Below are 25,746 nucleotides of genomic sequence, written 5' to 3'. Positions count from 1 at the left end.
TGTATTTTTCACAACATCTGTGCGAGTGAGGGAGAAATCCTGGATGGCGGGTGGGAGCAAGGGAAGACTTTCAGAATGCTCTGGATAGCCAGAGAGGGTGCCTCTGCAAAATGCCCCAAGTGATGAGGGAAACCGGGTCAGGCAGGCATTGTCCTCCTATGTTAGAGGCCGGGGTAGTTGTGGGTAATGAATGTGCTGTAACCAAGGAAATGATTGAAATGCATTTGTGTATTGATTTTTGTTAGGAATTAATATGACAGGGGATGTTATATAAACAATGGGGGGAGCTGTTCCTCAGTGAAATTTTTCAGCTGAGTTGTTAAAAAAATGTATTGAGTTTATAAATAACAGAGGTAATGAGGCTGCTTGAATTTTAAAATAGTAAACAAGAACACAGCGCTAAAGCCAATGAACTGGGGTGTGCTCAGAGTGCGGAATGCTCACAAAGGCCTGTAAGCGGGGCCCTGCAAACTGTTCTCCATCTCCAGGGAAGGAGTGGGCTATTTGGTTGATTGAAAGGCGGGTCCCAGTATGGTCTCCATAGTTTGGTAGAATGGGGTGCTGGGCTTGACCTTTGTAGCAAAAGATGCTGCATCACAGCTGTTTGATTACCATCTGCATCATGTGTGTCCCTTTCCAGGTCCATGCACTCCATTTCTGAGTGTTCCAGGAAACCTTCCCTTCACGCTTCTGCCTTCCCAGCCCTCTTGGGCTGCAGTTCTTTGAACATTTCCTCTCTCGCCTCTTTTTCCTTCAGCGGTTTGTCAGCCTCTCCGCGGGTGACAAGTCCCCTGTATACATGGATGGTGGCATTGCAGGTGCTAAGGGAAATAAAAAAAAAAATGAATTGCCCCAGTCCTAGTTTCCATGCCAACAATGATAAAATGTTGATTTCACCATTTCCATCTTCTCTCACTCTGGGGTTTGCTTCAAGATGGTAAGATGTTTTGCAAATTATTTCCCTCTCGCATAGGTTCCTTGTAAAAATGCTGGGGTGGGGCGCGCAATGGTGGTTTTAAATGGTTGAGGGTTTGGGTGGGCTTTTGATGATTTTGGGTGAGTGGGGGCCGGTGGTTTGAGGTGGGTGGCGGGCTCGTGGGTGGCGGCAGCAGAAAGCAGGTTAGTAATTGCATGCTGCTGCAGGAGTGGAAGCGACACAGGTAGATGGGTAGTCCTGGGTCAGCTGCGCTGCCTGTCAATGTGCATACCCAAATAGAGCATAATCTTTGCTCTAAGTTCTCCCACTGATCCCAAACATTTCAGAGAGCCATGAGTGCCTGATGATGCCTTAAAATACCTATGCATTTTGAAATGTCTCTGAAGCCTGATTTAGGTAACTTACACACAAAACCTCATTAGCTAAAAGCTGAGGGCACTTGTGAAACTGTGAGCCAAATTACTTTTTCTATTACTTTTCTCGTTCAGTTTCTGCTACTACAAGAAACATGCCTGCCATGCAATACATTTGATTTGTTAGCCCCTGTGGTGCCAACATCTTGAACATGGGAAGGGGGTGCATGAGGGATGGAGAGAGGAAGGAGTGAGACAAAGCAGCTCGGGGGGAGAGGGGGGGTTGGAGGCTGTACATGTGGCTATTGGTGGTAATATCGATACTGCAGGGACATAAAACTGTATAGCTTTAGGGCTCCCAGCATGGATGTCATTTTGAGCACCTTGTGGGGAAGAGGTTAAAAGCTCTATAGGTGGAGAGAGGCTCCCAGCTCCACCCAGCATGGCAATGGACAGCCAGTACCTGGGAAAATATTGTTGAAATCCCCCTATTCAGTTGTCTGTATGGGGTTCTTTTGTATTCTCCAAATCTACCGGATCATACAATTCTTGGCTGCCCAGAAAAATCTCCTCTGGTTGGACCCTCTGGTATAAGCGGGGTCAAGGGAGCTTGTCATGGAGTCTTGGGTGCTTTCTGGAAAGCTGTTTACTACATCGTTCTTGGGTGCAGTGGTGACATTGCTTGCAAAAATGCTGTCTAGTTCCTCACGTTTGGGCAGGTAGGGGGATCATTACCGAAGGGTCGGTTCTGGTCCTTTGTCTTCAGATACTTTTGCTGGAGCTCCTTTGCTTTGACTTTGCACTGGGTCCAGCTCTGGGAGTGCCCCCTTTTCTCCATTTGTTCTGACAGTGTCTTGAAGATGTGTGCCTTCTAGTGACTCTTCTGCAGATGGAATTGGACGTGCAGCTCTCCAAAGAGGGCAGTGAAGTCTATGAGTCCTACAGGGGTCCATGCAGAAGCACAGGGGATCATGGCTGCTGTTATGGGTATGTGACTCGGTGTGTGAACTCCCTTCTACCAGGTATTGAAAAGGGGCTGAGAGCCAGCATTTAAATGGAGACTTAAATGGAGAGGTGACATCCGGTCAACATGATCCTGGGGCAGTAAAGGGCACATGCATATGCAGACAATCCAATCAAGGTTTGAAGTGCAGTGTGGGATAGCAATGAGAGGACTGCCAGCAGTGGAGTAGGTAGGAATACAACCAAACTCGTTGTGGAGTTACTCCTGTTCCAAGGAGGGTGACTTACTGTGGCCTAAAATGCCAAATAATTGGCTTTAAAAACTATTGCGTGGGGATGTAAGGCACAGGAAGGAGAATGAACTGCAGTTACACCAGTATAAAAATCCCCCATCTTGTTTTTCTTATGCACCTTCAGATGTCAGCAGCCTCTGCCACTTTGGGAATACTTCAACTTGATACTTCAACTCCCTGTGACTAGCCCTTATTTCAGATCTGGTTACAATGATGGTAGACTCAGGGTTTGATATGCCAGCTCTAGTCAGGAGTAACTGCACTGAAATTGGTGAGGTTACACTAGTATACTCCTAATCAAGCCCTCAACAGATAAGTATTCCTGGAGAAAAGGTTTTGCTCAAAACTACAGCCTCTGGGATTTTGCCCCATGGTTTGCTATGAAAGTTGTTAGTTAATGTGAATTAATCTATACAAAGGCTTTAAAGTGAAGCTCCATACAAATGCTAAGGCCAGGTCTACACTACCCCCCTAATTCGAACTAAGGTACGCAACTTCAGCTACGTGAATAACGTAGCTGAAGTTCGAAGTACCTTAGTTCGAACTTACCTTGGTCCACACTCGGCAGGCAGGCTCCCCCGTCGACTCCGCGGTACTCCTCTCGCCGAGCTGGAGTACCGCAGTCGACGGCGAGCACTTCCGGGTTCGACTTATCGCGTCCAGACTAGACGCGATAAGTCGAACCCAGAAGTTCGATCGCTCGCCGCCGAACTACCGGGTAAGTGTAGCCAAGGCCTAAGTGTTATTAATGGGTAAAAGGCAGGGTAGAATTTGGGTTCCTGGCTGTCCTTTATATATTGGTAAATGTGGCAGATGCTGTTCTTCTCTTGGCTAGCTTGTTACTGCCAACAGCTAGAAACGCAACTTTTTATGACCTCCAAGTCACAGGTTTTTTGCACTAAATCCTGGGTATTCTAAGAAGGATCATAGTGAGGCGAATTGGTTGGCAATGATCCATGTGGACCGTGAGACATACATAAAGACAGAGACAGAAGCCACTACCCACTCTACCCAACAAGCTTTTCTGGTGAAAGCTGTTCTACCCTCAAGTCTGCAGAACTGTCCAACTAATTATAGGCCCTTTATACAAGAAGTCAGAATTTAGCCCTGGATTCCCTTGAACCAGTTTGATGCAAATAAACTTCCCCATCCTGTATATACCTGTCATTATGACTTTATGAAGTACACATAGTGAGTGCTATGTAGGCAACCACCAAAAGCCTCGTTTCTCAGGTAAAAATCTGAAGTATGAGCCTTTGCTTTAGAAAAGTAACAATTAAAAAAAAGCAAATTCCAGTTCTGTCCTGCAAAATGTTACCTTAGGACTGAAAATCCACAACAGGATGAAATAAATCTTTGGCTGTGTGCGCCAGATGGGTTCAAATTGTACTTGCAATTTATTATGCAAGTTTCAGCTAGTATGATTTCAGTCATGGTGTCTGATCTGATTCCCAAGATAGTCAATGGGAGTTTTGTCTTTGACTTCAATCGGAGCAGAATCAGGCCTGAAATATGGCAATGTCTTTTTTTTTTCCACAGCAAAATTTGATGGAGTATGTTTTAGTAGTTTAGCCATATGGACTCCATGCTATGGGACTCCTTGAAAATGTACTCTGGGTCTTTATAGCTCAACTTTTTACACCCAAGACCTTTTATTCAAAACAATAGTACTTGGGTCAAAATATACTCTGTTACACTGTGTAAATCCAGAATAATTCCACTGAGCTAATTTCTGAATTCCACTGAAATTGGACACCGTCCTTTTAGCTATAGGATTCTTTAGTTTACAGCAGGGGTCTGCAACGTTTGGCACGCGGCTCGCCAGGGTAAGCACAGGCCGGGCCAGTTTATTTACCTGCTGACTCGACAGGTTCGGCCGATCGCGGCCCCCACTGGCCGCAGTTCGCCGTCCCGGGCCAATGGGGGAGGCAGGAAGCGGCGCGGGCGAGGGATGTGCTGGCCGCAGCTTCCCGCCACCCTCATTGGCCCGGGACGGCGAACCACAGCCAGTGGGGGCCACGATCGGCCGAACCTGCTATGTCAGCAGATAAATAAACTGGCCTGGCCCGCTAGGGTGCTTACCCTGGCGAGCCGCGTGCCAAACATTGCCGACCCTGGTTTACAGCTAGGGGTTAACAATCGGTATGCACTTGGCTCATGGATGAATTACAAAACCACACGCTGGACATTAATGCTCACTCCCTTACTCTTGATTTAATGTTTAATTAATTGTGTCCCTTATTTGTCTGTGAATTCTTAGTAAAACATCTTGTAAATATATCAAGAGTCAGTGTATGAATGAATATTGTATAACTTGATGTCAAAAAATCCATTGCTCAAAAGTAGAGACTGACCTGGAATAGTGAGAGTGCAGTGGTCACCATCAGAAAGTCAGTATTTACCACCTTGGTGATAGCTGAGTTACTGTAAAATATGTCTGTGCTTAAAATAGGCAACAGCTAATGGTGGTGTCTTAGATACCATAATATGGTACGTGAGTAAACAGTCACTTTTTAATAGCAACCACTGTAGTCACTAAAGAAAAAAATCTCTATTCAGAATATGATCTTGAATAAATATTGCACCCAAAAAACTATATTAAAAGTGTTAAAGTTGCAAAGTCAAGCTCTTAAAATTAGGAAATGCCAGCATTAACACTGTCTGTTCAACCTTAATTTAATCCCTTTATGTGCATCTATTATGAAACAGCTAGGTTGATCAGTAGTCTCTATGCTCCAGCCACGGTGGTCAACCACACACCCCAAAGTCTGATCCCTTCTGTTAGGGATGTGGCGTGGTCTATAATTGCCGCCCCCTACGGCCAATGGTTGGGTGTACTGCAAGGGGGGGGGGGGACTCAGACCTGCCCTCTACTCTGGGTCCCGACCCAGGGATCCTCTGGCAGCAGCCTCGCTATCCTCCTTCTCTCCCCTCGTCTGTCCGCTTCCCTGGGCCACTTCCCCTACAGCCCCTTGCACCCGCTAGGCCCTTCCCCTCAGGGCCTGCAGCCTGGCAGGCCTCAGGCTAGAGCTCCTCTCTACTCCCTGAACCTGGCCAGCACTGCGCTGTCCGCGGTGCCGGTCTCCCTGCTCTGGAGACAGACCTTCCCCTATCAAAGGCCATGGGCAGACTACCTGCTCTGCTCTCTGAGCAGCCTTTTTATAGGGCTGAGCCTGGCCCTGATTGGCTGCCTCCAATCTGGGCCCCAATTGGCTCCCATTAAGCCCTCCTCTGATTGGCTCCCTGTCTGCGCAGGCCCACTTGCCTGCTGCAGCCTAAATTCTCAGGGAGTGGGGCAGCTGCTCAACTACAAGAACATACAGGACATTTCAGGAAGCCTGAGGGCAAAGACTGCCTTTAAGCCACCTGTGAGCTCCCTGAATCCCAGGACCTGATACAGCAGCTGAGAGCCCTGCTCCCTTCATCCCAATCCCATATGCACTAATATCCGCTTCCAAAAAATACCGTAATCTGATAATGACAACAAACACTGCACTTACTATATTCTTACTGCACTGTCTGAGACTAGTCATATTGAATATTGTGCTATAGTGGCTTTCAGTGTTTCCCGGTTCGTGATCCCCCTCCCATGTAGCAATAAAGAAGGGCAGGGTGCTCATGACCCCCTGATAATTGTTTGCAACCCTCCCTACAGCACTGAGGGTTGTGACCTGGGTTGAGAACCCACGAGTCTTTGTTAAGAAATCCTTAGTTATAAATAAGATCCAGCAGCCTATAGTACTGGTCCCCGCTTTTGGCATGTGGGGCTGCCAGCCTTTTACCAGTGAGAGAAGGTTGGATGAGGGGGTTTCCTGCAACTGTGGGGCCTATTTCCTTTCCTGCCTTCGCTCACGTATCTGGGCAGAGTTCCTCTGGGCGGTGTCCACTGGCTCTCTTGACACCTTTGAGGAGCAGTGGGTGCTGTCCGGGATTCTCTGCTCTGTGTCCCCTTCAGGTTCCCTTTGTTTGACCCTATGACCTTCACACCTGCCCCGTTACATTTTTGGTTGTCCCCCATAATTATTTGAGTTCCTAGACCTTGTGGATCCTCCCCACAGGCTGCGGGAGGGTCCTATAGTGGTGGGGGGCTTGTGCCCGCCCACTTTCTGGGACACACTATGAGGACCCTCTTGCAGCTGTCCAGCCTGACTTTGTTACACTAGATGTCTTACAGGTTGTCTCTCGCTATGTATGTTTCAATAGCTGTGGCTCTGTTCCTCTGCTTAATGAAATTGCCAGCTCCTCACTACTCTTCATGTCCTTCCATTTGACCTTTGTAAGACTGCGTTTTCCCGCTGGCCTCCTCCACTGCACCCTCATTGCCTGCATTTCCCAATGCAGAACAGCTTGTTGTGGGCAGGCAAATGCCCACTGTTCCCTCCTGATGTGTGGGATTCATGCCCTTGACACGCACACACCTGCCAGCCCCGCAGACTCAGCTAAGGAAGCTCTTTGAAATGGGACCTTTAGTGTCTACAGGGGACCCTGCTTAGCCCAGGGCAAGCTTCGCCCCTTTTGATTAGCTGTAATGGCCACTGAAGTGGTTCTCCCTTGGCTGAAGCCGCTTCTGGGAATAAGCCTCAGTCTTTCCCTGCTCTTCCCTCCCCCATCTCCTCCTTTTCCCTCCATCTTTTATGGCTGTTGCCATGGAGCCTAGAGAGAGCTCAGCGCTGCAGCAAGGGAGGGAGGGGGAGGCAGCAGTGCTTTCTGCAATCCAGGTTCTCGCTCAGTGAGCTCATCACCCTCCTCCTCCTAGGAGGGAGGTGGCTGGCTAGTGCTGCTGCTGCTGCTCTGGGTGGGCGGGTGGTTTACATCCTCAGCATCACCAAGCAGAGAAGGGGGGGGGGGAATCCCAGCAGCTGCTGATGTTGGGCTCTGTAGCAGCCTCAGTAACAGGGAAAATGGATTCAGCTTGCACATCCCTCGCCTTTCAGCATCTTCTCCTGGTTTCGACATGGTGAGCAGCAGAGCCAGCACTGCCTTTATTGCTGTTATTAATTATTGTGGCGGAGGGTCATTATTCTCATGCTGATGATGCATTTTCTGATCTGGTTGCTCTGAGTAGCTTTATTATGTTTGTGAAACAATGACTTTCATCTGAGCTATTAGAGAGAGCATGGGGGCTGGAGAGAGGGAGAGATGGGAGGGATGGAGTGAGAGAGCTGGAGATATAGAAAGATGGAGAGAGGAGGAGGTGGGCTGATTAGGAGCAGTCTTAGTAAAACAATGTTCCAGGAATTCATCTTAGCTAACCTCATGCTCTAAACACCCCCCGCTCCCTTTTTTTATTTGTCATTTCTTTCCTTTGCTGTTACAAAATGGGCTGCACTGAAGATGGTTGTTAATCAGAAAAAGAAAGATATTTTTTCAAAGGGCTTAGTTTGATCCTCAGTAACTCCCAGATACTGGGGTTGGGCCTTAGTGAAATAGCATTTGGGGTAGTAAGTGCAGCTAAGCCAAGAGCAGTGTAGAAGGAGCCACGCTGATTAATTTTGTTTGCAGCACAGATTTACCTATTTTATTTTGCCGTGGCTTTGTGTGAGGTTTCATTTTGAGACTGTCTTTTTAAAAATGTTTCTATATAGATCTTGTTTTTGTGGAAGAGGGGTGTGTGTGTGTGTGTGTGTAAATATACTCACACATTGAGCTGCGTGTCTTTGTATGTACAGTACATGTGCTGTTTTCACTGCCAGTAACTGAAGAAACATTCCAGTTGGGGTGGTGTACGATTTATTCTTCAGTTACTGAATTATTGTCCCTTGGTTTCATTATGGCACTTAGGATAGACCTATATCATGCATTTGGTCTGTTTTATGGCACTAACTACTAATTTGTGCCTGTCTTCATTTGTTTCTATTAATATAAATGGATGTAAGATACTGAACATATACCTTATGGCCAGGGGATGGACGCATAGATAGCTCTAGGTATAGATATTAAAAGTTTAAATAAAGAAATTGGGAGAAGAAATGTCAATCCATATTTTTAAACCTATGGATTTGCACTCAGAAGTGTCCCATGCACCATTGTGCCAGGAAAGGTCAGATTCTCCTTTCTAAATGCCCTGCATTCATTGCGCCAGATTCTGCCTTGATGTACCTCCATGCACAACTTGAACTCTGGGAAGCATGTCAGTGTCATGTAGGGTCTATTTTGTCCAATAATACTGGATTTGATCCTTCAATCCTGGCTCAGGCGAAATTCCCATTGTTCAGGCCTGCTGTTCTGTGTTCATTCCACCAGTGTACAAATGCCAGACCAAAAGCAGCTGTGCTCTAAATGTTCACATGATTTACATGCCTGCCCAAATTCTGATTCCTGTTATGCTAGTGGAAATCCATGGTAATTCCATTGACTTCAATAGGCTTACACATGGGGTGGGTGAACTCATATGTATATAGTAACGTAGCTTGCAGTGATTTGGCAGTGGGACTAAAAAGTGAGTGTCATATAAATGGATTTGGGGACTAACTTCAGCCCTGGCACAAGCAGGTGCAATTAAGTCAATAGACGTTGCACCCACTGAGCCAGAATCAATCCCATTTTCAAAAGGGGTCAGTCTGCACCTCTGGGAGATTCACCCTCAGGGGAGAGCAGGAGGCGTTTCCAATGGGAACAGGCAACTGCATCTCTGTTGGGAAATTTGTGGGAGCCCCCCAGCAGAGGTGGCTGAGAGGAGTTGCTGACTCAGTGCATCTGGTCATGCCCTTTCCCAGGAAAGCCTTGTTGACTTTTGGAACTCCACCACCTATAATTGGATCCTCTGGAACTCTCCATCCCGGTAACCTCCCTCCTGTTGGACTTGCTGGCTTGGCCATTCTGCCAGGGTCTACATTGTTTGAGGCTGGCCCTGGCCTTGGAGTTGAATTTGTCCACTTGTCTGTGCAGTGCCCAGCACAACCCTAACTGGGATCTCTAGGTGCTATTACAATGCAAATAATAGGTAACTGCCTTCGGCTGAATTTGCCCCAGCATCTTTCAGTGTCCTCTGATGATATTTTCCTTCGGTTTCCAGTGATTATTTCTAGCTCAGTAAGCTTTTAAACACAGGTCTTCTCTTACCCTACTCTCTTTTGTTTCAGCCTCTACTTAATGGGAAGATAACACAGGTGCAGCACTAGAATGTGGTCGTGCATAACAAACAACAGGCTATTCTCATTTATAAATGCATGGTGGGACCATCTTGACCTTTTATTATTATCAAAACTTTAATGCAGCTGGAAAGTGGATGCATAATTTCCCCGTTGTTATTACAAAGGATAACTGACCTCATGGTATTCAAGTCAGAGAAACATTGTGTAACTCTACTGACAGAATGATGCCAGAGTCATTTTCAGATTTTGGTTTCTATTACCCATCCTTTTCCTTTTATCCTGTTATGTGCCAGTTAATATCACAGTTTACAAATGCATAAAAGCACTCCTCTTACCATAAAAAGATAATAGGCTAGATTCTGATCCTACCAACGCTGGTTTAAATCAGGTGTAACACTAATGAAGTCAATGGATCTAACTGTGATCTCACACTGGTTTCACTCCCAGTATAATGGAGTCACTCCTGATTTACATCAGTGTAAATGAGAGCAGAATCAAGCCTATTAGCGGACCAATGTGGTCCAGTGGTTTAAGCATAGAAATTAGTAAGAAAGGAAGTTCTAATCCCTGAACTGACACCAACTCCATCTGTGGCTTTGGACATCTCATAAACTCTGCTGCCTGTGAAATGGGCAGATAACAATGACAAATTTACTGGGAGAACTAATCAGCTAATGCGTATAGAGCGATTGAACACAGAAAGCACAGAAAAGTGCTAACTGTTACAGAGCTTGTGTATTCACCGGTTGTTTTACATACTGACATGGGGGTTGGTAAAACCATCCTAATTTATTTTGATTTGAATCTAGTTTGATTTGCTTGAAGATAATCTCCCTAGCTGGGGCTAGTATTTGGAAAATTATTCTTCCCGTGACACACTGAGTGTAGAGTGATGTGTCCAGAGTATGCTATTAAGGGTAAACCATAAACATGTAATTTCGGAGGATGATTCATAAACTGACTCTGCTTAGTTCACCTGGGGGAATGCTGCAGTCTAGCAGGTGAACCAGGTGAAACTGCATGTGCAGTTTGAACAATGCTGCCAAACCTGCATCTGCAAAGGGCCTGCAGACAATGGGAACCCCAGGAACAGGATGAAATGCTAATGCTATGTTTACTGCATACGTTCCAGTGTCACGTGGTGTGGAGTACTAGTGGCTTCAGGTTGACTGAGAGCTCTGTGGGGATAACTTGAGAATCAGGATATCTCCATCTTTACAGTCACCCTGGCTGAGGAATAACACCAGCTGCCCATCTCGAGCCACTGCTCCCCATAATCCCGCCCCAAACACAGTAGTTCTTGACACATTTCTTGTTCTCCCCACGGGGTTCTTGGACTTGACCCTCACAATCCCATCTCCCAACTGGCAGGAGGAGGAGGGAAGGACACAGTGAATCATGGCCTTGCACATGGGACTTCAGTCATATAGCTTTGCAGGCAAGACCAGATTTGCTCTTGATTCCGAAATGATTAATACCCTTGTCAAAGGAACAGAATAATCTGAACCCACAACCATTGTCTTGTATAAACATTGAAACAAATCTTGGCCTCTCTTCATTAGCTTTCAAGACTCCAATTGTAATTCAAATCTCATGTTTCTGCTGCAATGAGGCCCAGGCAGAAATACTATGTATGGGAATTCTGCCAGTCCCTGCTGTGAGAGTGGAATGTGGGCAGGCCAGGCATATGGAGAAAGTACGACCTGGGAACAGGGAAGATGCAAATTCACATCTCGGTGGGTTTCATCCTCCTCTTCTTCCATACGTGTTAGTAGCAGCCACATCCCAGGTTCTACTGGTCCCTTGTTGTGTGTTAAGGGGAAACACTCATCACGCAGGTAGATGCCTTGGAAAAAGCCCCTTTACTCAGGCTTTGCTCTTGTGAACAGAATATGGCCCCTTTGTGACATCCAATCATTTCAATGTGTTTCATCTTAAAGTGTGTTGAGATTGGATCCTAGCATATTGGGGATATTATTGTACAAGACACCCCTGAAGAGTCTGGTAAAGGCCCCATATAAATGCTGGCCACCTCAGAGATACAGGAAGAGTATATGCATCCGAAGAAGTGGGCTGTAGTCCACGAAAGCTTATGCTCTAATAAATTTGTTAGTCTCTAAGGTGCCACAAGTACTCCTGTTCTTTTTATAGGGATGTGCACCTTCTAGGAACTCACTAGCAAATGTAGCAATGGATGCCCTGGTGCTCCCAGAGACAGAGAGTCTTTTTCATGCTGTGAACAAATTCCTGGAATTCCATTGGGTCAGTGCATCTTTTGCATTTCCTCAGCTACTTTGCTTGAGTCTATGTAACCCATTGGTGAGCATGTGCTAAAAGTCGACCGCTGTGCTTGATCCACTGAGGACAATAGTCTCTTACAGTCACAGTTAATGAGACTTTGCTCTTTGCTTCAAGCTGTAGCAGCTCCTGCTTGTGAGCTCTGGATGTCCCCAGTCCTAGCTCATAGACTCAGAGACTTTAAGACCAGAAAGGACCATCTTGTTCATTTAGTCCGACCTCTTGTACATTGCAGGCCACAGACCCTCACCCACGCCCTCCTGTAATAGACCCATAACCTCTGGCTGACTTTCTGAAGTCCTCAAATCATGATTTAAATACTTCAAGTTACAGAGAATCCACCAGTTATTCTATTTTAAACCAGCAAGTGACCCATTCTGCAGAGGAAGGTGAAAAACCACCCGGGTCTCTGCCAATCTGACCGGGGGGAAATTCCTTCCCAACCCTAATATGGTGATCAGTTGAACCCTGAGCATGTGGACAAGACCCACCAGGCAGATACCTGGGAAAGAATTCTCTGTAACTCAGCGCCCTCCCCATCTAGTGCGTCATCTCTGGGTGTTGGGGATACTTGCTACTAGCAGGTCCAAATGGGTCACATGCCATTGTAGCCAATCTCCTCATACCATTCCCTCCATAAACCTTATCGAGCTCAGTCTTGAAACAAGTTAGGTTTTTTGCCCCCACTGATCTCTTGGAAGGCTGTTCCCGAACTTCACTCCTCCGATGGTTAGAAACCTTCAGCTAATTTAACTTCATCTAATTTCAATGTTCTTGTGTCAGCATTGGCGTTTAACTTGTATAAACTCCTCTCCCTCCCTGGGAAGTGTCCCTCTGATGTATTGATAGAGAGCAATCATATCTCCCCTCAGCCTTTGTTTGGTTAGGCTAAACAAGCCAAGCTCCTTGAAATCCCTCCCCTTAAGGTACATTTTCCATTCCTCCGATCCTCCTAGGAGTCCTTCTCTGCACCTCTTCCAGTTTGAATTCATCTTTCTTAACCATGGGAGACCAGAATTGCACACAATATTCCAGATGAGGTCTCACCAGTACCTACTGGTAGTACCTTGCCTTGGTATGTTGGTGACTGTCCCGCTTACCTGCCACAATAACCCCATATGTTATTTACAAACAGTTTTAGCACATGCTTTTAATGGGCAGCAGGTTTAAAACAAATAAAAGGTAGTTTTTCTTCACACAGCGCACAGTCAACTTGTGGAACTCCTTGCCTGAGGAGGTTGTGAAGGCTAGGACTATAACAGGGTTTAAAAGAGAACTGGATAAATTCATGGAGGTTAAGTCCATTAATGGCTATTAGCCAGGATGGGTAAGGAATGGTGTCCCTAGCCTCTGTTTGTCAGAGGGTAGAGATGGATGGCCGGAGAGAGATCACTTGATCATTACCTGTTAGGTTCACTCCCTCTGGGGCACCTGGCATTGGCCACTGTTGGTAGACAGGATACTGGGCTAGATGGACCTTTGGTCTGACCCAGTACGGCCATTCTTATGTTATCATAGAATATCAAAGTTAGAAGGGACCTCAGGAGATCATCTAGTCCAACCTCCTGCCCAAACTAGGACCAATCCCCAGACAGATTTTTGCCCCAGATCCCTAAATGGCCCTCTCAAAGATTGAACTCACAACCCTGGGTTTAGCAGGCCAATGTTCATACCACTGAGCTATCCCTCCCCATGTTCTTATGCTTTTATCTATGGTGGAACTAAATATTATGCCCTTTCCTCTCACATGGTCTTGACTTGCTGGTGTTCAGCCATGAACAGCCAGCAAGATGAGAGAGCAGGAGGAGTCGCAAAAAAGCTAGACATTGTAAGTCAGTCTCCATCTTGTAGAATCTAATCTAAATTGGCATCATAAAATAATTGCATCCAAATGAAAAGCAAATGCCCATATTAAAGGTTCCTCGCAGTGCCTCCATCCTACTTTTAGTTATAATTTTCTATATTAGCATTCATTTTATTGATTGACTTCATTTTTATTTGCTACCAGTCACAACACGCAGTTGGCAGGGATCATAGGGCCAAAAGAGATTAACATAAAAGATCTGATACTTGTTGTTTCAATGAGACATGTGGTACACATCTCCTTCATAAGTGTTCAGTACAGTAAGAGTTCTTTTGTACAATAAAGAGCAGAACTAAAGAGATGAAAGCTAAGTAGCTTGAGAATGCAAACGATAATTTCTTCTTTTTTACCAAATAATGGAAGGCTGAAGATATTTCTGTCAATTGCAGAAACCATCTATTTGTTCACCTCTTCGCTTCATTGTTAACATGTGTGCCTTCTGTTGACTTTGTGTAACCCATTGTGTAATTGCACAATGCAAGCTGACTTGTCAATGTTACTTTGATTTCTGCTCACTTTCACATTCTGATTCATGTGCATACTTCTGCAATATTTGGGTTTCAAGACAAGCAGGAGAATGTTTAAATCCAAACAAAGTACTGTAATTGTTTTCATTGAACTTAAAACAGAATTCCTTCCATCAAGGTATTGGGCCACATCCCAGGCTGGTGTAACCGCTCTATCAATTTATACCAGCTGAAAATATGACCCCATGTTGGATTTTAACATATTTATCTTTTACAACTTCATGGCTGGATTCTCCATGGCAGGGTCCCTTTAGCCATCATTTAAACCTGAGCAAAGTGGTGATGGAATGCTCAGTATTGTCAGAATTGTCCAAAAAAATCTCTCAGGCACCCCAAAAATATGAAATTGGCTTAAAAATCATGATATTAACAGAAAAATTCATTTTGGATTCTTTCAATTTCCTGAGGATGCTCTCTCAGGTCACATTTTCTGACTTTTCTCCACATCCACGAGGGCTAGAAACATAGTATATTTTTTAATTAAAGCTGAGATTCTTACATAATCACTTGCCTCCAGGAGCTGGGTCTTTAAGAAAAACACCAAATTTCTCAAGCCTTATGATAAAATCACAAGAGTTGGCAAAACTGAATGCTACCAAATCAGAACTGTGGTATTTTTACACCTATGCAAAGCAGGATTAAATGATGACACAGAGGATAGTGCAGAATTAAGCATACAATTTGGGACCTTGATCTATCTACCAGCTGGGATAGTCGAACAGTAAAAAAGATGATGTGCAAATCTCTTCATGAATAAAAACATTGAGTTCAGTTCACCACAATTTGTGGAATCATATTTGTCTATCTATGAGTGTTTAGCTGGCTGATGAAGAATTGATAGAACGTCACAAATCCTCAAATTTAATAAATTTTTAGAATGATTTTTCATTCATCTAAAAAATCATAATGGAAAATCATTGTAATCCAATCTGGGAGCAGAAATAAAGCCATGTCATTTAGGTGACCAATCACAAAAAAAAGGGAATAAACCGGTAACAGGCACATGGATAAAAGGAACAAATTAATGAATGATCCAGAAACTGAAAATTATTCCTGTAAACTATTTGTCAAATATTTAGAAATAATGAATATATATGAAAATCGGGTAATCCAAAAAGGGCTAATTTTGTTACAAATATAACTTTAAATGGAATAATAATTCATCCATCTTTACTGGAGAACATCCTTTGGAAAGGACAGACATTGCATTATGCAAGTTCTTTCCTAAATTTATCATTTACAAAATTGGTTTTAGTTCATTTTATAGAAAATAAAATTGCTGGCCAAGAGCAATTAAATATTTTGAATAACTAAGGGTAAAATGAACATTGCTTTCCATTTTCAGTCTGCCTGACTTGGTAGCTTTCGTTTCCCCAAATCAGCTAATATGTTCTAATTTCTGTTTAGTATCCATGCTTCATTTCTCAATCTTCATTTTGAACACTAGTGAAATTATGTTTACTATGATTTCCTTGAACATCTAGGGTAAAGGGTTATGCCTTATGTTACATGGACTGGGCTCAAGAAAGATGTCTTATTGTCACCCTGGAAAGTGAAACTCTAAAGGGGAAAAACGTCTGTGAATAGTTGCATGAGAATCTCAGCTTTGTTTAGAGACAAATCAGAAATCATAATGAGTGAACAAAATAAGTGAAAAGTTAAACTTAGCTTGAATCGTAAAAGCTTCAAGTTCTTTTGATTAAATGACTGTACCTGTGACATTTTTGTTTGAAAGTTTTTACCACACTTTGTGCTTTCATCTCTTCCTCAGTTAACCTTTGCAGCTGCATGGTCTGGTTCTGAAGACGCTGCGGTTGCTAACTTTCTGACATAGTGGAGGCAGGCTTATTTTCTGACTTGCCTCAGTTTTACTGTAGTGTAACTCCATTCACTGCAATGGAGTTATGCCTGGTTTACACTGGGTTGAGAGCAAAGTCCGGCCTAAAGATTTGGATAAAAATATGCTGAATCAAACTCCACAAATGTTGGGAAAGCTCTTCTGGTAGTATTAAGGTGAGGTAAAAGCTACTCATATGAGCAAAGGTTGCAGAATCGGGCCTCACATGTAAGAAAGAAGGGCTAAAGCTACTATGGCGCAGAGTAATAAGAATGCATAAATAAAATTGCAAGACAGTAAAATAAATAATTTAACACCATGCTACAATTGAATGCTTTGTGCCTGGAACATATTGGATCCATGTTCTGAACTAGTACTGTTGGTATTAATTAGCACTAAGCAATAATACTGGGAGACAGGACTCCTTGTTTTCATCCCTACTCTGCCACTGATTTGCTAAAATTCACAGAATCGCTTTTCTTTAAAATGGATATAATATTACTTCCCAGATTCATCTCTGTAAGTCTTAACTATTATTATTATTATCCTTAGAGGTCCTAGGATCACAGGTGTTAGGTAGAAATTATTATTATAATCATTACTTTATTTTATTATTGTTATGCATGTATTTGTTTTAGAGTGATGAGGGTCATATAAGAACCTAGAAAGCTATTTGTCTGCTATCAGTCTATTATTTCTGTGATCTAGGAACCAGGGCCACCCAGAGGGAGTGGCAAGTGGGGCAATTTGCCCCAGGCCCCGGACCCCATAGGGGCCTCCACGAAAATATAGTATTCTATAGTATTGCAACTTTTTTTTATGGAAGGGGCCCCCAAAATTGCTTTGCCCCAGGCCCCCTGAATCCTCTGGGTAGCCCTGCTAGGAACACATTTTTTGTTCCTAGGTTACCATACTTTTATGTCATGCATAGACAAGTCACTCATTTTATATTTGAACTGCTGTTGTACTGATGTTTTCTGCCTCTGGCATTGATCAGAGACAAACTGAATTGTTATTTTTGCATGATCAGACAGTAAAATCTGCCATATTTTTCATGATTCCTTTTTTAATAGGAGAAAATATATAATTCCACTAAATAATAAAAGCTTCAGTGTAAAAGTATTTTTATTAGTCTGGAACTAATTTTAAACATAGATAGGAACAGCTAAATTTGGAGACAGTGTTCAGCAATTTATAGCTAAAAGAGTGATTGCATTAATTAGTTAAGCTGGAAAACTCTTTAACCGTACAATTTCATTTAAAAGAATAGCTAATAAGCACTTCACTGGTGCAACTGAATAGTAAGTAGATACCTGTCCAGTTTCACTGGTTAGCTTTACTGACCCAGTGACATTCGTGCCACATTCACAGGCTTCTTTGTGAGCAGTTCCCTTTTGCACGGTTTCATATATTTTTTGTAGGTCACAGCATGACCTACATGTTGCCTCTGTCTTGGAATATAAGGTCAGCATCTGTGATCTGTGTGGTGGCCTGTATTACTACAGGGAACTCAATGAGGGTGTAAATATCTTCTTTGGATATTGGTATAGATTGATGTACATAAGCTTTGTTCCTATTTAAATTCTTCTGTAGATATGTGGGAGAAGGGAAGGGGAGTTCTTGCTTCTGATGCAGCTAGCAAGAAATTATGGGCACATGCAAACTTTGTCTTGAATGCTTTTTAAAATCTGATTTTAGATGCTTTGTCATGACATGTATGGACCAGATTCTCAGCGGGAATAAATAAGTGTTGTTCCATAGCTATGCTGATTTATGCCAACTGAGCATTTGACCTGAAATGTGTTTATAAGCTGCTCCTGAAGACTAATACAAATCATATATTGTTATCATCTACATGTCTTTACCTATTTTGTAAATAACACCACATGCTGTTAAGGATAAATGATTTGTAAAACCACTTCATGTACCACTTTATATTATTTATTTATTCTTTGACATCCAAATTGTGCGGTTCTTACTCACCAGATCAGTGCAATTGAGAGTAAGGGTGGCATAAAGTGGCACTGGATTTTTCTCTGATTGGACAATGAAATTGTACAAGTCCCTTAGTTGAGTAAAGACTCCCTACTATCAAATATTTGGTGGAGGTCTTTTTCAGTGAGCTGTCTGTAGGTGTTTCAAAAAAAGTATTCCCTAAACAATTAAATAACAAAGAAATGAGTACAAATCACAGCAATTCAAGAACAGAAAAAAAGACCAATTCCAATAAATAATGTGTTCACAACATATAATTTGACCGTTTCTATTGAATCTGTTCCTTCCAGTGTTCACAATGATTGTCTCAGGTTAGGCCAGAGGTCGGCAAACTACGGCCCGCGGGATCGTCCGGCCCGGCCCCTGAGCTTCTGGCCCGGGAGGCTTGCCCCCAGCCCCTCCCCCGCTGTTTCCCCTCCTCCGCAGCCTCAGCTCACTCCACCACCAGCACAATGCTCTGGGCGGCGGGGCTGTGAGCTCCTGGGGCAGCGCAGCTGCAGAGCCGGGGCCTGACCTGGTGCTCTGTGCTGCATGGTGGCGGCAGCATGGTCCAGCTCTAGCCGGGCAATGTGGCTGTAGCACCACCAGCCACCGGTGCTCCAAGCAGCGCAGTAAGGGGGCAGGAGCAGGGGGGGTTGGCTAGAGGGCAGGGGAGTTCGGGGTGGTGGTCGGGGGTGGGGATGTGGATAGGGGTCGGGATAGTCAAGGGAGGAACAGGGGGTTGAATGGGAGCAGGGTTCCTGGGGGGGGCAATCAGGAAGGAGGGGGGGGGTTGGATGGGGCGGCAGGGGGCACTCAGGGACAGGGGTTCCGGGGGCAGCCAGTGGACAGGAAGAAGGGGTGGTTGGATGGGGCAGGGCTCCCAGGGGGCTGTCAGGAATGAGAGGAGGGGTTGGATGGGGTGGCGGGGGTCGGGGGCAGTCAGGGGACAGGGAGCGGGGTGTGTGTGGATGGGGCAGGGATCCCGGGGGGGCTGTCAGGGAACAGGGGGGGTTGGATGGGGCAGGAGTCCTGGGGGGGGCAGATAGGAAGTGGGGGCCGGGCCACAACCCCCTCCCCTAACCGGCCCTCCATACAATTTACGAAACCCGATGCGGCCCTCAGGCCAAAAAGTTTGCCCTCCCCTGGGTTAGATATGCTATGGTAGGAATAGCCTATCAAAATCAGAAGTAGTCAAAGTAAGAGTGTACATGCCCACTAAGGCTTGAGCTGAATGTTAGTTCTGTTATTGTTTTGTTTGTTTCTTCATTAAGAAAGCCAAAACCCCGGAAGGGGTTAAGTCAGTGACTTGGCAATGTGCATGTTTGCTTCAGAGCAAGTTGGGAAAGGCACCGGCTGACATGCACTATATGACATAGTAATTAATGACCATCGGGCCAGAGTGCACTCCGCATATGGGCCAATAAACTCCATGATGTCACCTTTGTGGAGATTCCACTGCATCTTTTCATCAGGGATACAGGGCTTGTTCCCCCTTCCCCAGGGATGAAACCAGGGGTTCCATACCACAGATCTAGTGGATCCCTTTGGCTGTCCATACAGCGTCCTCCACATTAGTTCTGGGCCCCCTCAGAATCTGACCCAGCTCTTGCTTGCCCTTGGAAACCCTATTTATGGGGATGCTACAGCACAGAGCAGTCTTTGCAGGAACATACTCTGGATGTATTAACTTTCCTACAGTCGTTCTGCTGAGTGCAGGGCTGTGGATAATGTACATCCCCACAGCCCTCTCCCCAGCCTACTCCTGGCTTTCCATCTCTCTCTGTGTGAAGCGCTTTTTAGAGCCAGCAGTATTGGATGCTCCTTTCCATGTGGGAACGGGGAGATCCAGGAGCAGAAAGTCCCTTTTGCATGGAACAGTGCTGTTGCTAGAGCTTGGCACACAAGAGAGAAATATGTGGAACCCTAATGTCAAGAACATTTCTAAGCCAGCACTACTTCTCATTTGCATAGTCTTCTTGAAACTAATTGCGGTATTTCTGCCATGTTTGTGACACTCCAGATGGTGGCCCCCACATTTTCCAGGCCAGGGTGATGTCAGCTGGGTGACTGGAATAACATCGACCAGATCATCCAGTCCCATGGTAAAACCCATGGGAGGAGATGTTAGAGGAGAAAATCACTCCAAAGATTCTCTTGAAGAAGGTTGCCCTGTCATCAAGGTTGTCCATAAAGTTGGTGGTCCCAGGAGATCCATAGGATGCTAGGGCCACATTCATGAGTGTTCTGTGCCTCCACCATGACTATGGCCCCCAATAACCCCCCACCACTACCACCTTCCTGACAACACAGCTCCAGAGACTCCTCTGGTTTCTGCTGCCCCCAGGACCTCCATGGGAGGCTACACAGGGTGGATAATACAGTCAGCAGCTGTAGTTCTTTTCTAACACATTTCCACAGGCCCAGAATGAGGGTGATGTGCATCCACCTGGTCCCACCCATGCCCTGACCACTCCTCCTCCATGAGCCCACCCACCAGAAACAGGGAGGACCACATGAGAGAGTCCCCGTCCTGTCCTAATCCCGGCTGGACAAACCGGGCCTTGATTGGAGAATTTTAGAAAGACTAACCTAAAAAATTTGCAAATATTCTCCAAAATTCTTTATAAAATAAACTAATCAATGTTTACTTGAGGCCTGTGAATCAGCGAGGAAGGCAGATCAATAAACTCACCACATGATGGATGTGCTCTGCTGAAGCAGCACTGAGCTCTCTTGCTGGTTGGTTAGATTAGTCCCATTAACTCTAAAGAACCTCAGTGTGATGACTACATTTTTACTGTGTATTTTAGTTCTAATGAAACTGACTTACAGCAGTGGGTAGAGCCAAGCAGGACTGTCATTTTTTTATTACAAAAAGCTGGAATATATTTTTTCCTTTGCGTTTTTGTATCACAGCAATGGATAAGTTCCAGCCAACATCCTGTCTTATCTGGGGTTAGCCTAACAATTATTCACATGCTTCTATAACACCTTTCAGTCAAAAAGGCTGAAAAACAAGATGTGGTTCAACTATAAAAAGGGACTCTGGGGCCAATCTTGCAAACCTTACCCATGAGAGGAGTCATAGTGAGTTAGACGAATAGATTCTAAGGCCAGAAATGACCACTGTGATCATCTAGGCTGACCTCCTGCCTAACACGGGCCACAGAACTTCCCTGAAATCATTCCTGTTTGAACCAGAGCCTCTCTTTTAGGGGGAAAAATCCAATTGTGATTTCAAAATGGCCAGTGATGGAGAATCCACCATAAGCCTTGGTAAATTGTTCCAATGAGGTCAATGGGACTGCTGACACAAGCAAGGATTATGTATGTGAGAAAGGGATGCAGGAAAGGGATTGCTTCCTAAGAGCAAATCCACTGTCCAAACCCACTGTCCTCAACAGGGTTACACAAGTGTGCATGAAGGCAGCATTTACCTGGATTATTTGTGACGATCCTTGATAAGGAAAGACACCCGCTTGACTCTCAAAGCCTAGATTGGGTTTGCAGGGCTGGCAGTTAAAAAACCCACCCTAATTTGTAAGGTGAGCACACTTAACATGTAGTCAAAAAAGACAAAAAATCATGGAGCCTTACTATGCCATTGTTATAGTCATATTTCAGATTAGAACAGCACTTCAACTAAGGAAGCATCTAAATACTCTGTAAAGAGGAACATGTGCTTCTATTATACACATGAGGAATCAGGGCCAGAGAAGTGAAGGGACAGCTTTTCAAAGTTATCTAGGTGCCTAAAGATGCAGATAGGCACCTCCTGGGCTTTTCAATAGTACCTAAGCAACTGTGCCTAACTTCCATTGAAAATCTGGCCCAACGTGATTTCACACATGGAGTCTGGAAACTTTTTCTTTCCTTTTTTTGTAACCAATTCACATTTCTATATGTTGAATGACTGTAGTCCACTTCTCAATGTATCTAATGCTACTATAATTGCCAGGTGGAGGAAGGGACCTGTGCAACATGCCCTCTGAAAAGATGCAGATAACATTTTGGCTGCTGTTTTGTCCCCAGAGAATACTGGAGTATTGGTTTAACAGATCCTTACTGAGTTGCTGCTAGTAACAATAATGCTTCTGCCTTCTTTTGACAGTTTCCATGGAGCTAGAAGCAACTTGGAAATTTTGTGTTCAAATTTTAGTGCAGGAGCCAATGGTAATCTTGGCATGTCTGTGGCAGGGAAATTGTATATGAAACTGTCTTCTTTAAACTGAGCTGTGAACTTAGTAAGAAATTAGACTACAGGAAGTTGTGAATTTGAAGGAACATTAAAGCATCTCAAGCACAGAACTGTTGCAATAATAATAATTAATAACCTGAACCTGAGGCTAATTAAGATTTTGCATGTTGGGGTGAGAGGTTGTGAAGATATACGTACTGAAGATCTGTATTTCAGCATTAGGTGAGTAAAATGTATGTAATCTGTAAACTCATGGAACTTGCCGGGTTCTGGGTATAATCTCCTTTTAATTCCCTGTCAAAATCAAAATGCAGAACAGATTTGCCAAAATGTTTGCAGATCTTTAGAGTGACAATGGGCTGATTCTGGGGTGACCTTGGGGGACTGATTTATGGCTTCATGCTGAAATTATGAAAGATCATGGTTTTATTCATTATATCCATTAATCACTTTATTGCACCTTACGGTGGAAGATCAGTGCCAAACCAGTTAATAGTTCTTTGTCCCAACGTTCTGACAGGCTAAAGGCAAACATTATAAGGCAGAGCACATGTGTAGCACCTAGAGGTTGAACGCAAATCCAGGTGAGATTTGGCAATTTAGATTGAGTTTTGCTTTGGATTGTCGGTTCATTCAACCTGACAATCAAATTGAAACTCCGGACATATGGACCGACGAAAATAAGCTCACCGACCCCCATGAATTTAACACTTCTGCCCACCAGTTTTCCAGAGTTCCAGATAAAACCCCATTGTCTTCATGATATATTTGTATTTGAGGCATTGGTTCCAAGAAGAGCCTTTCTGTTACTAGTGGAATATTACATGCTGGGGAGGTGTTTATTTTATATACATAGTACTTAGAGCCCAAATAAATATATAACCATAAATTTGAGGTGGGGATTTATGTAATGTGTAGGGCCAAATTCTTTGATGGTGTAGATTCGGGTAGCACTCCTGACTTCAGTACAGCTGCACAATTGTACGCCAGCGGTGAAAATAAAACAAGAAGGTTCCACTGTAATAGACTATAGATCAACGCGCATGGGAAATGCTTATCTAATTGCCTGTCTACCTTAAGAATTTCTAATGCATTCATCATCAGACTGGTTAAGGTGCTGACTTACCCTAAGCAATACTCCTCCTGGAAGTTTGTACCTTTTGTACAATTAATGAGAAAATGGAGTTACAGTTTCATGTGTACAATACTTTGTGTATCTAGAAATAATTTTCTGCTTCTGAAATACTAGGACTGTCTCATTCCAAATCTGGGTAGATTTACCATTGTGTTACACAGGAAAATACAACAGAGTGCAGAAATTCTGTTAGCAGTGCAACATTGATCTAATTTCCATTAGGAAATACTTTCACTTTGATTTCCCTGCTAACATCCTTTTTTTCCAGTGCAGAAACAGAAGAAAAGCTTAAACCTTGAACGGAAAAAAAATAAGGTCACCAAGTGTTTAATGAGAACATCGATTCTTTGGTGCCCACTGCTTGCATTTCTGTCCTATTGTCCCTTGGTTCAGACATCAGTGCAATTACTGAGCTGTTCTCTCTCCCATTCCCCTGCCTTCTTTGCTTCGTTACCTTCTCACATAGAAACGTTAGAAGGAGGCAGAATTAAAGCAAATTATTTTCCTTAAAATTTTGGGTGCCTTCAAATATACATATCAGGAAAGAATATGCACATCATGCCTAATTATATTGTGTCATGTTATATCTTTCACTGTTGAAGAAAAGGGTTAATACCTTCAGTGAGCTAATACCCTCTAAATACTCTGGAGTAGGGATTGACCATCATGCTGAACTGTGAGATGTGTTTTGTGCTGTTGATATTATATTCCTTCACACAGAAGAGCTGAAACTGGCCTCCTCCTCAACAAATCCTCTGACTCCATCAGAATCTATTTTTTCCCCCTTAGGCCTCACAGTATCAAGCACATTGGTATAAAAAACTAGTAGATTCATGATATACACATTACCCTTGTCCATCACTAGAAGGAGAAAATCAGTATTTTCATCAGCACCCTCAGTCCAATACCAGCCCAAACCTAGAGAAATCTATGGAATCCAAATGTAGAAAGGCACCACGTCATCACCACCTCAATAACTTTCCCTGAAAACCGGCCATTCAAGATAGGACAGTCATCACTGGCAAGGCTGAGTGTGACCCTAAGCATGTTTGAGCATTATTTGCAGTTTGCCATCATGATGTTCGGCACAACAATCCATGTTATTAAATGGGACCAGCGTCCTCCAGCTCATTTTGATCATCCACAAAGGGTATAAGTACATTTCACAGGTGGCTGGGTCAGGTGCAAGTCAAAACCTCAGGAAGCAAAAGTGGGGAAAGTTAGTCAACATGCCCGTCGTTTCCTCCTTTTAGCTCTGACAGTGATCCTAGGGAAGTGACATGTTCAGCCCAAATCTAAGAAATAAGTTAATGCATCGTCATAACAAAATCCACTCAACTTTGTTAGGGTTCTGTGTTTCCTTGAGCCCACGTGATGCCATCTGGCATTCACTGTGACTTTTACCCAACCATAAGACCCAGCCAAAGAAAACTGGATCCAAAATCTAGATAGCAGGAATTTAGAATAGAGCTGGTTGAAAAAATTCAGACGGGAGTTTTCAGCAGGAAAATAGAGATTTCAGAAATTGAAACTTTTGGTGGGTATGTAGTGATAAGTCAAAATTTTGATGAAAATGTCACCAAAGTGTTTTGTTCTGATAAGGTCAAAGTGCTTCATTTAGACTCTAGTGTTATGACGTTTAATATATTATATTTTATATTGGCCACAATGCTAAAGTCAAAATGAAGTGCTTCACCCTTATCAAAAACGAAACCTTTGGTTAAGGACGTTTTAATATATAGAAAACAAAAATCTGGGGAAATTTCTTTTTTGTGGGAAATTTCTACTTCTTGTTCTGATTTGGGACCAAAAAGGAAATTTCAAAATGTAGGCATTTCCTATAGAATGGAAATTCTGTTTTGACCAGCTCTAATTTTGAGGCTTTCATAAAATTCTCTTGGGATTGGCCCCTGCCCTGGAGGACTTCCTTATTTCTCATGGAGAAAAGGGAAGAGCCATGAGCAACAGGTTTATTTTTGCAAACAATGTTTTCAAAAGCTCAGTTTAAGAAAAGGCCTTAACAAAGAACACTAACAACAGCCTGTGAGAGAGAGCGAAAAGGGGGAAGGGTTAGTCTCTCAGTATTAGTCATCTGGTGAACACATGATGTTGACCAGAAGCGCATACTTATGGGGTCATACCCAGTGGTGTCACAGTATTAGGGCTGTACTAAGGGTAGGTGCTGTACTCTTAAAGGATGAGATAGTAATACCTTGAACTTACATAGCTTTATCGGAGGATCTCACCTCATTTTACAAAGCACGGTACAT

The 25,746-nt window shown here is 43.9% G+C and overlaps 1 protein-coding gene across 2 annotated transcripts in view; it reads left to right on the top strand.

Annotated features, from left to right (window-relative positions):
* Window positions 1-7,439: 7,439 nt before the first annotated feature.
* The window catches only part of JAKMIP2 (janus kinase and microtubule interacting protein 2), a 113,835-nt gene continuing 95,528 nt past the window's right edge, over window positions 7,440-25,746 (top strand). For both annotated transcript variants that reach the window (XM_054038625.1, XM_054038626.1), the window contains exon 1: window positions 7,440-7,503. The gene's annotated coding sequence lies outside the window, so the exon portion shown is untranslated. The remainder of the gene's footprint in view (window positions 7,504-25,746) is intronic.

The sequence above is a fragment of the Malaclemys terrapin genome, chromosome 8 (assembly GCF_027887155.1).
Source record: "Malaclemys terrapin pileata isolate rMalTer1 chromosome 8, rMalTer1.hap1, whole genome shotgun sequence".
In the NCBI taxonomy this organism is placed as follows: Eukaryota; Metazoa; Chordata; order Testudines; family Emydidae; genus Malaclemys; species Malaclemys terrapin.
Note: the sequence above shows the minus strand (reverse complement) of the source record. Positions and strands in the feature narration are given on the sequence as shown.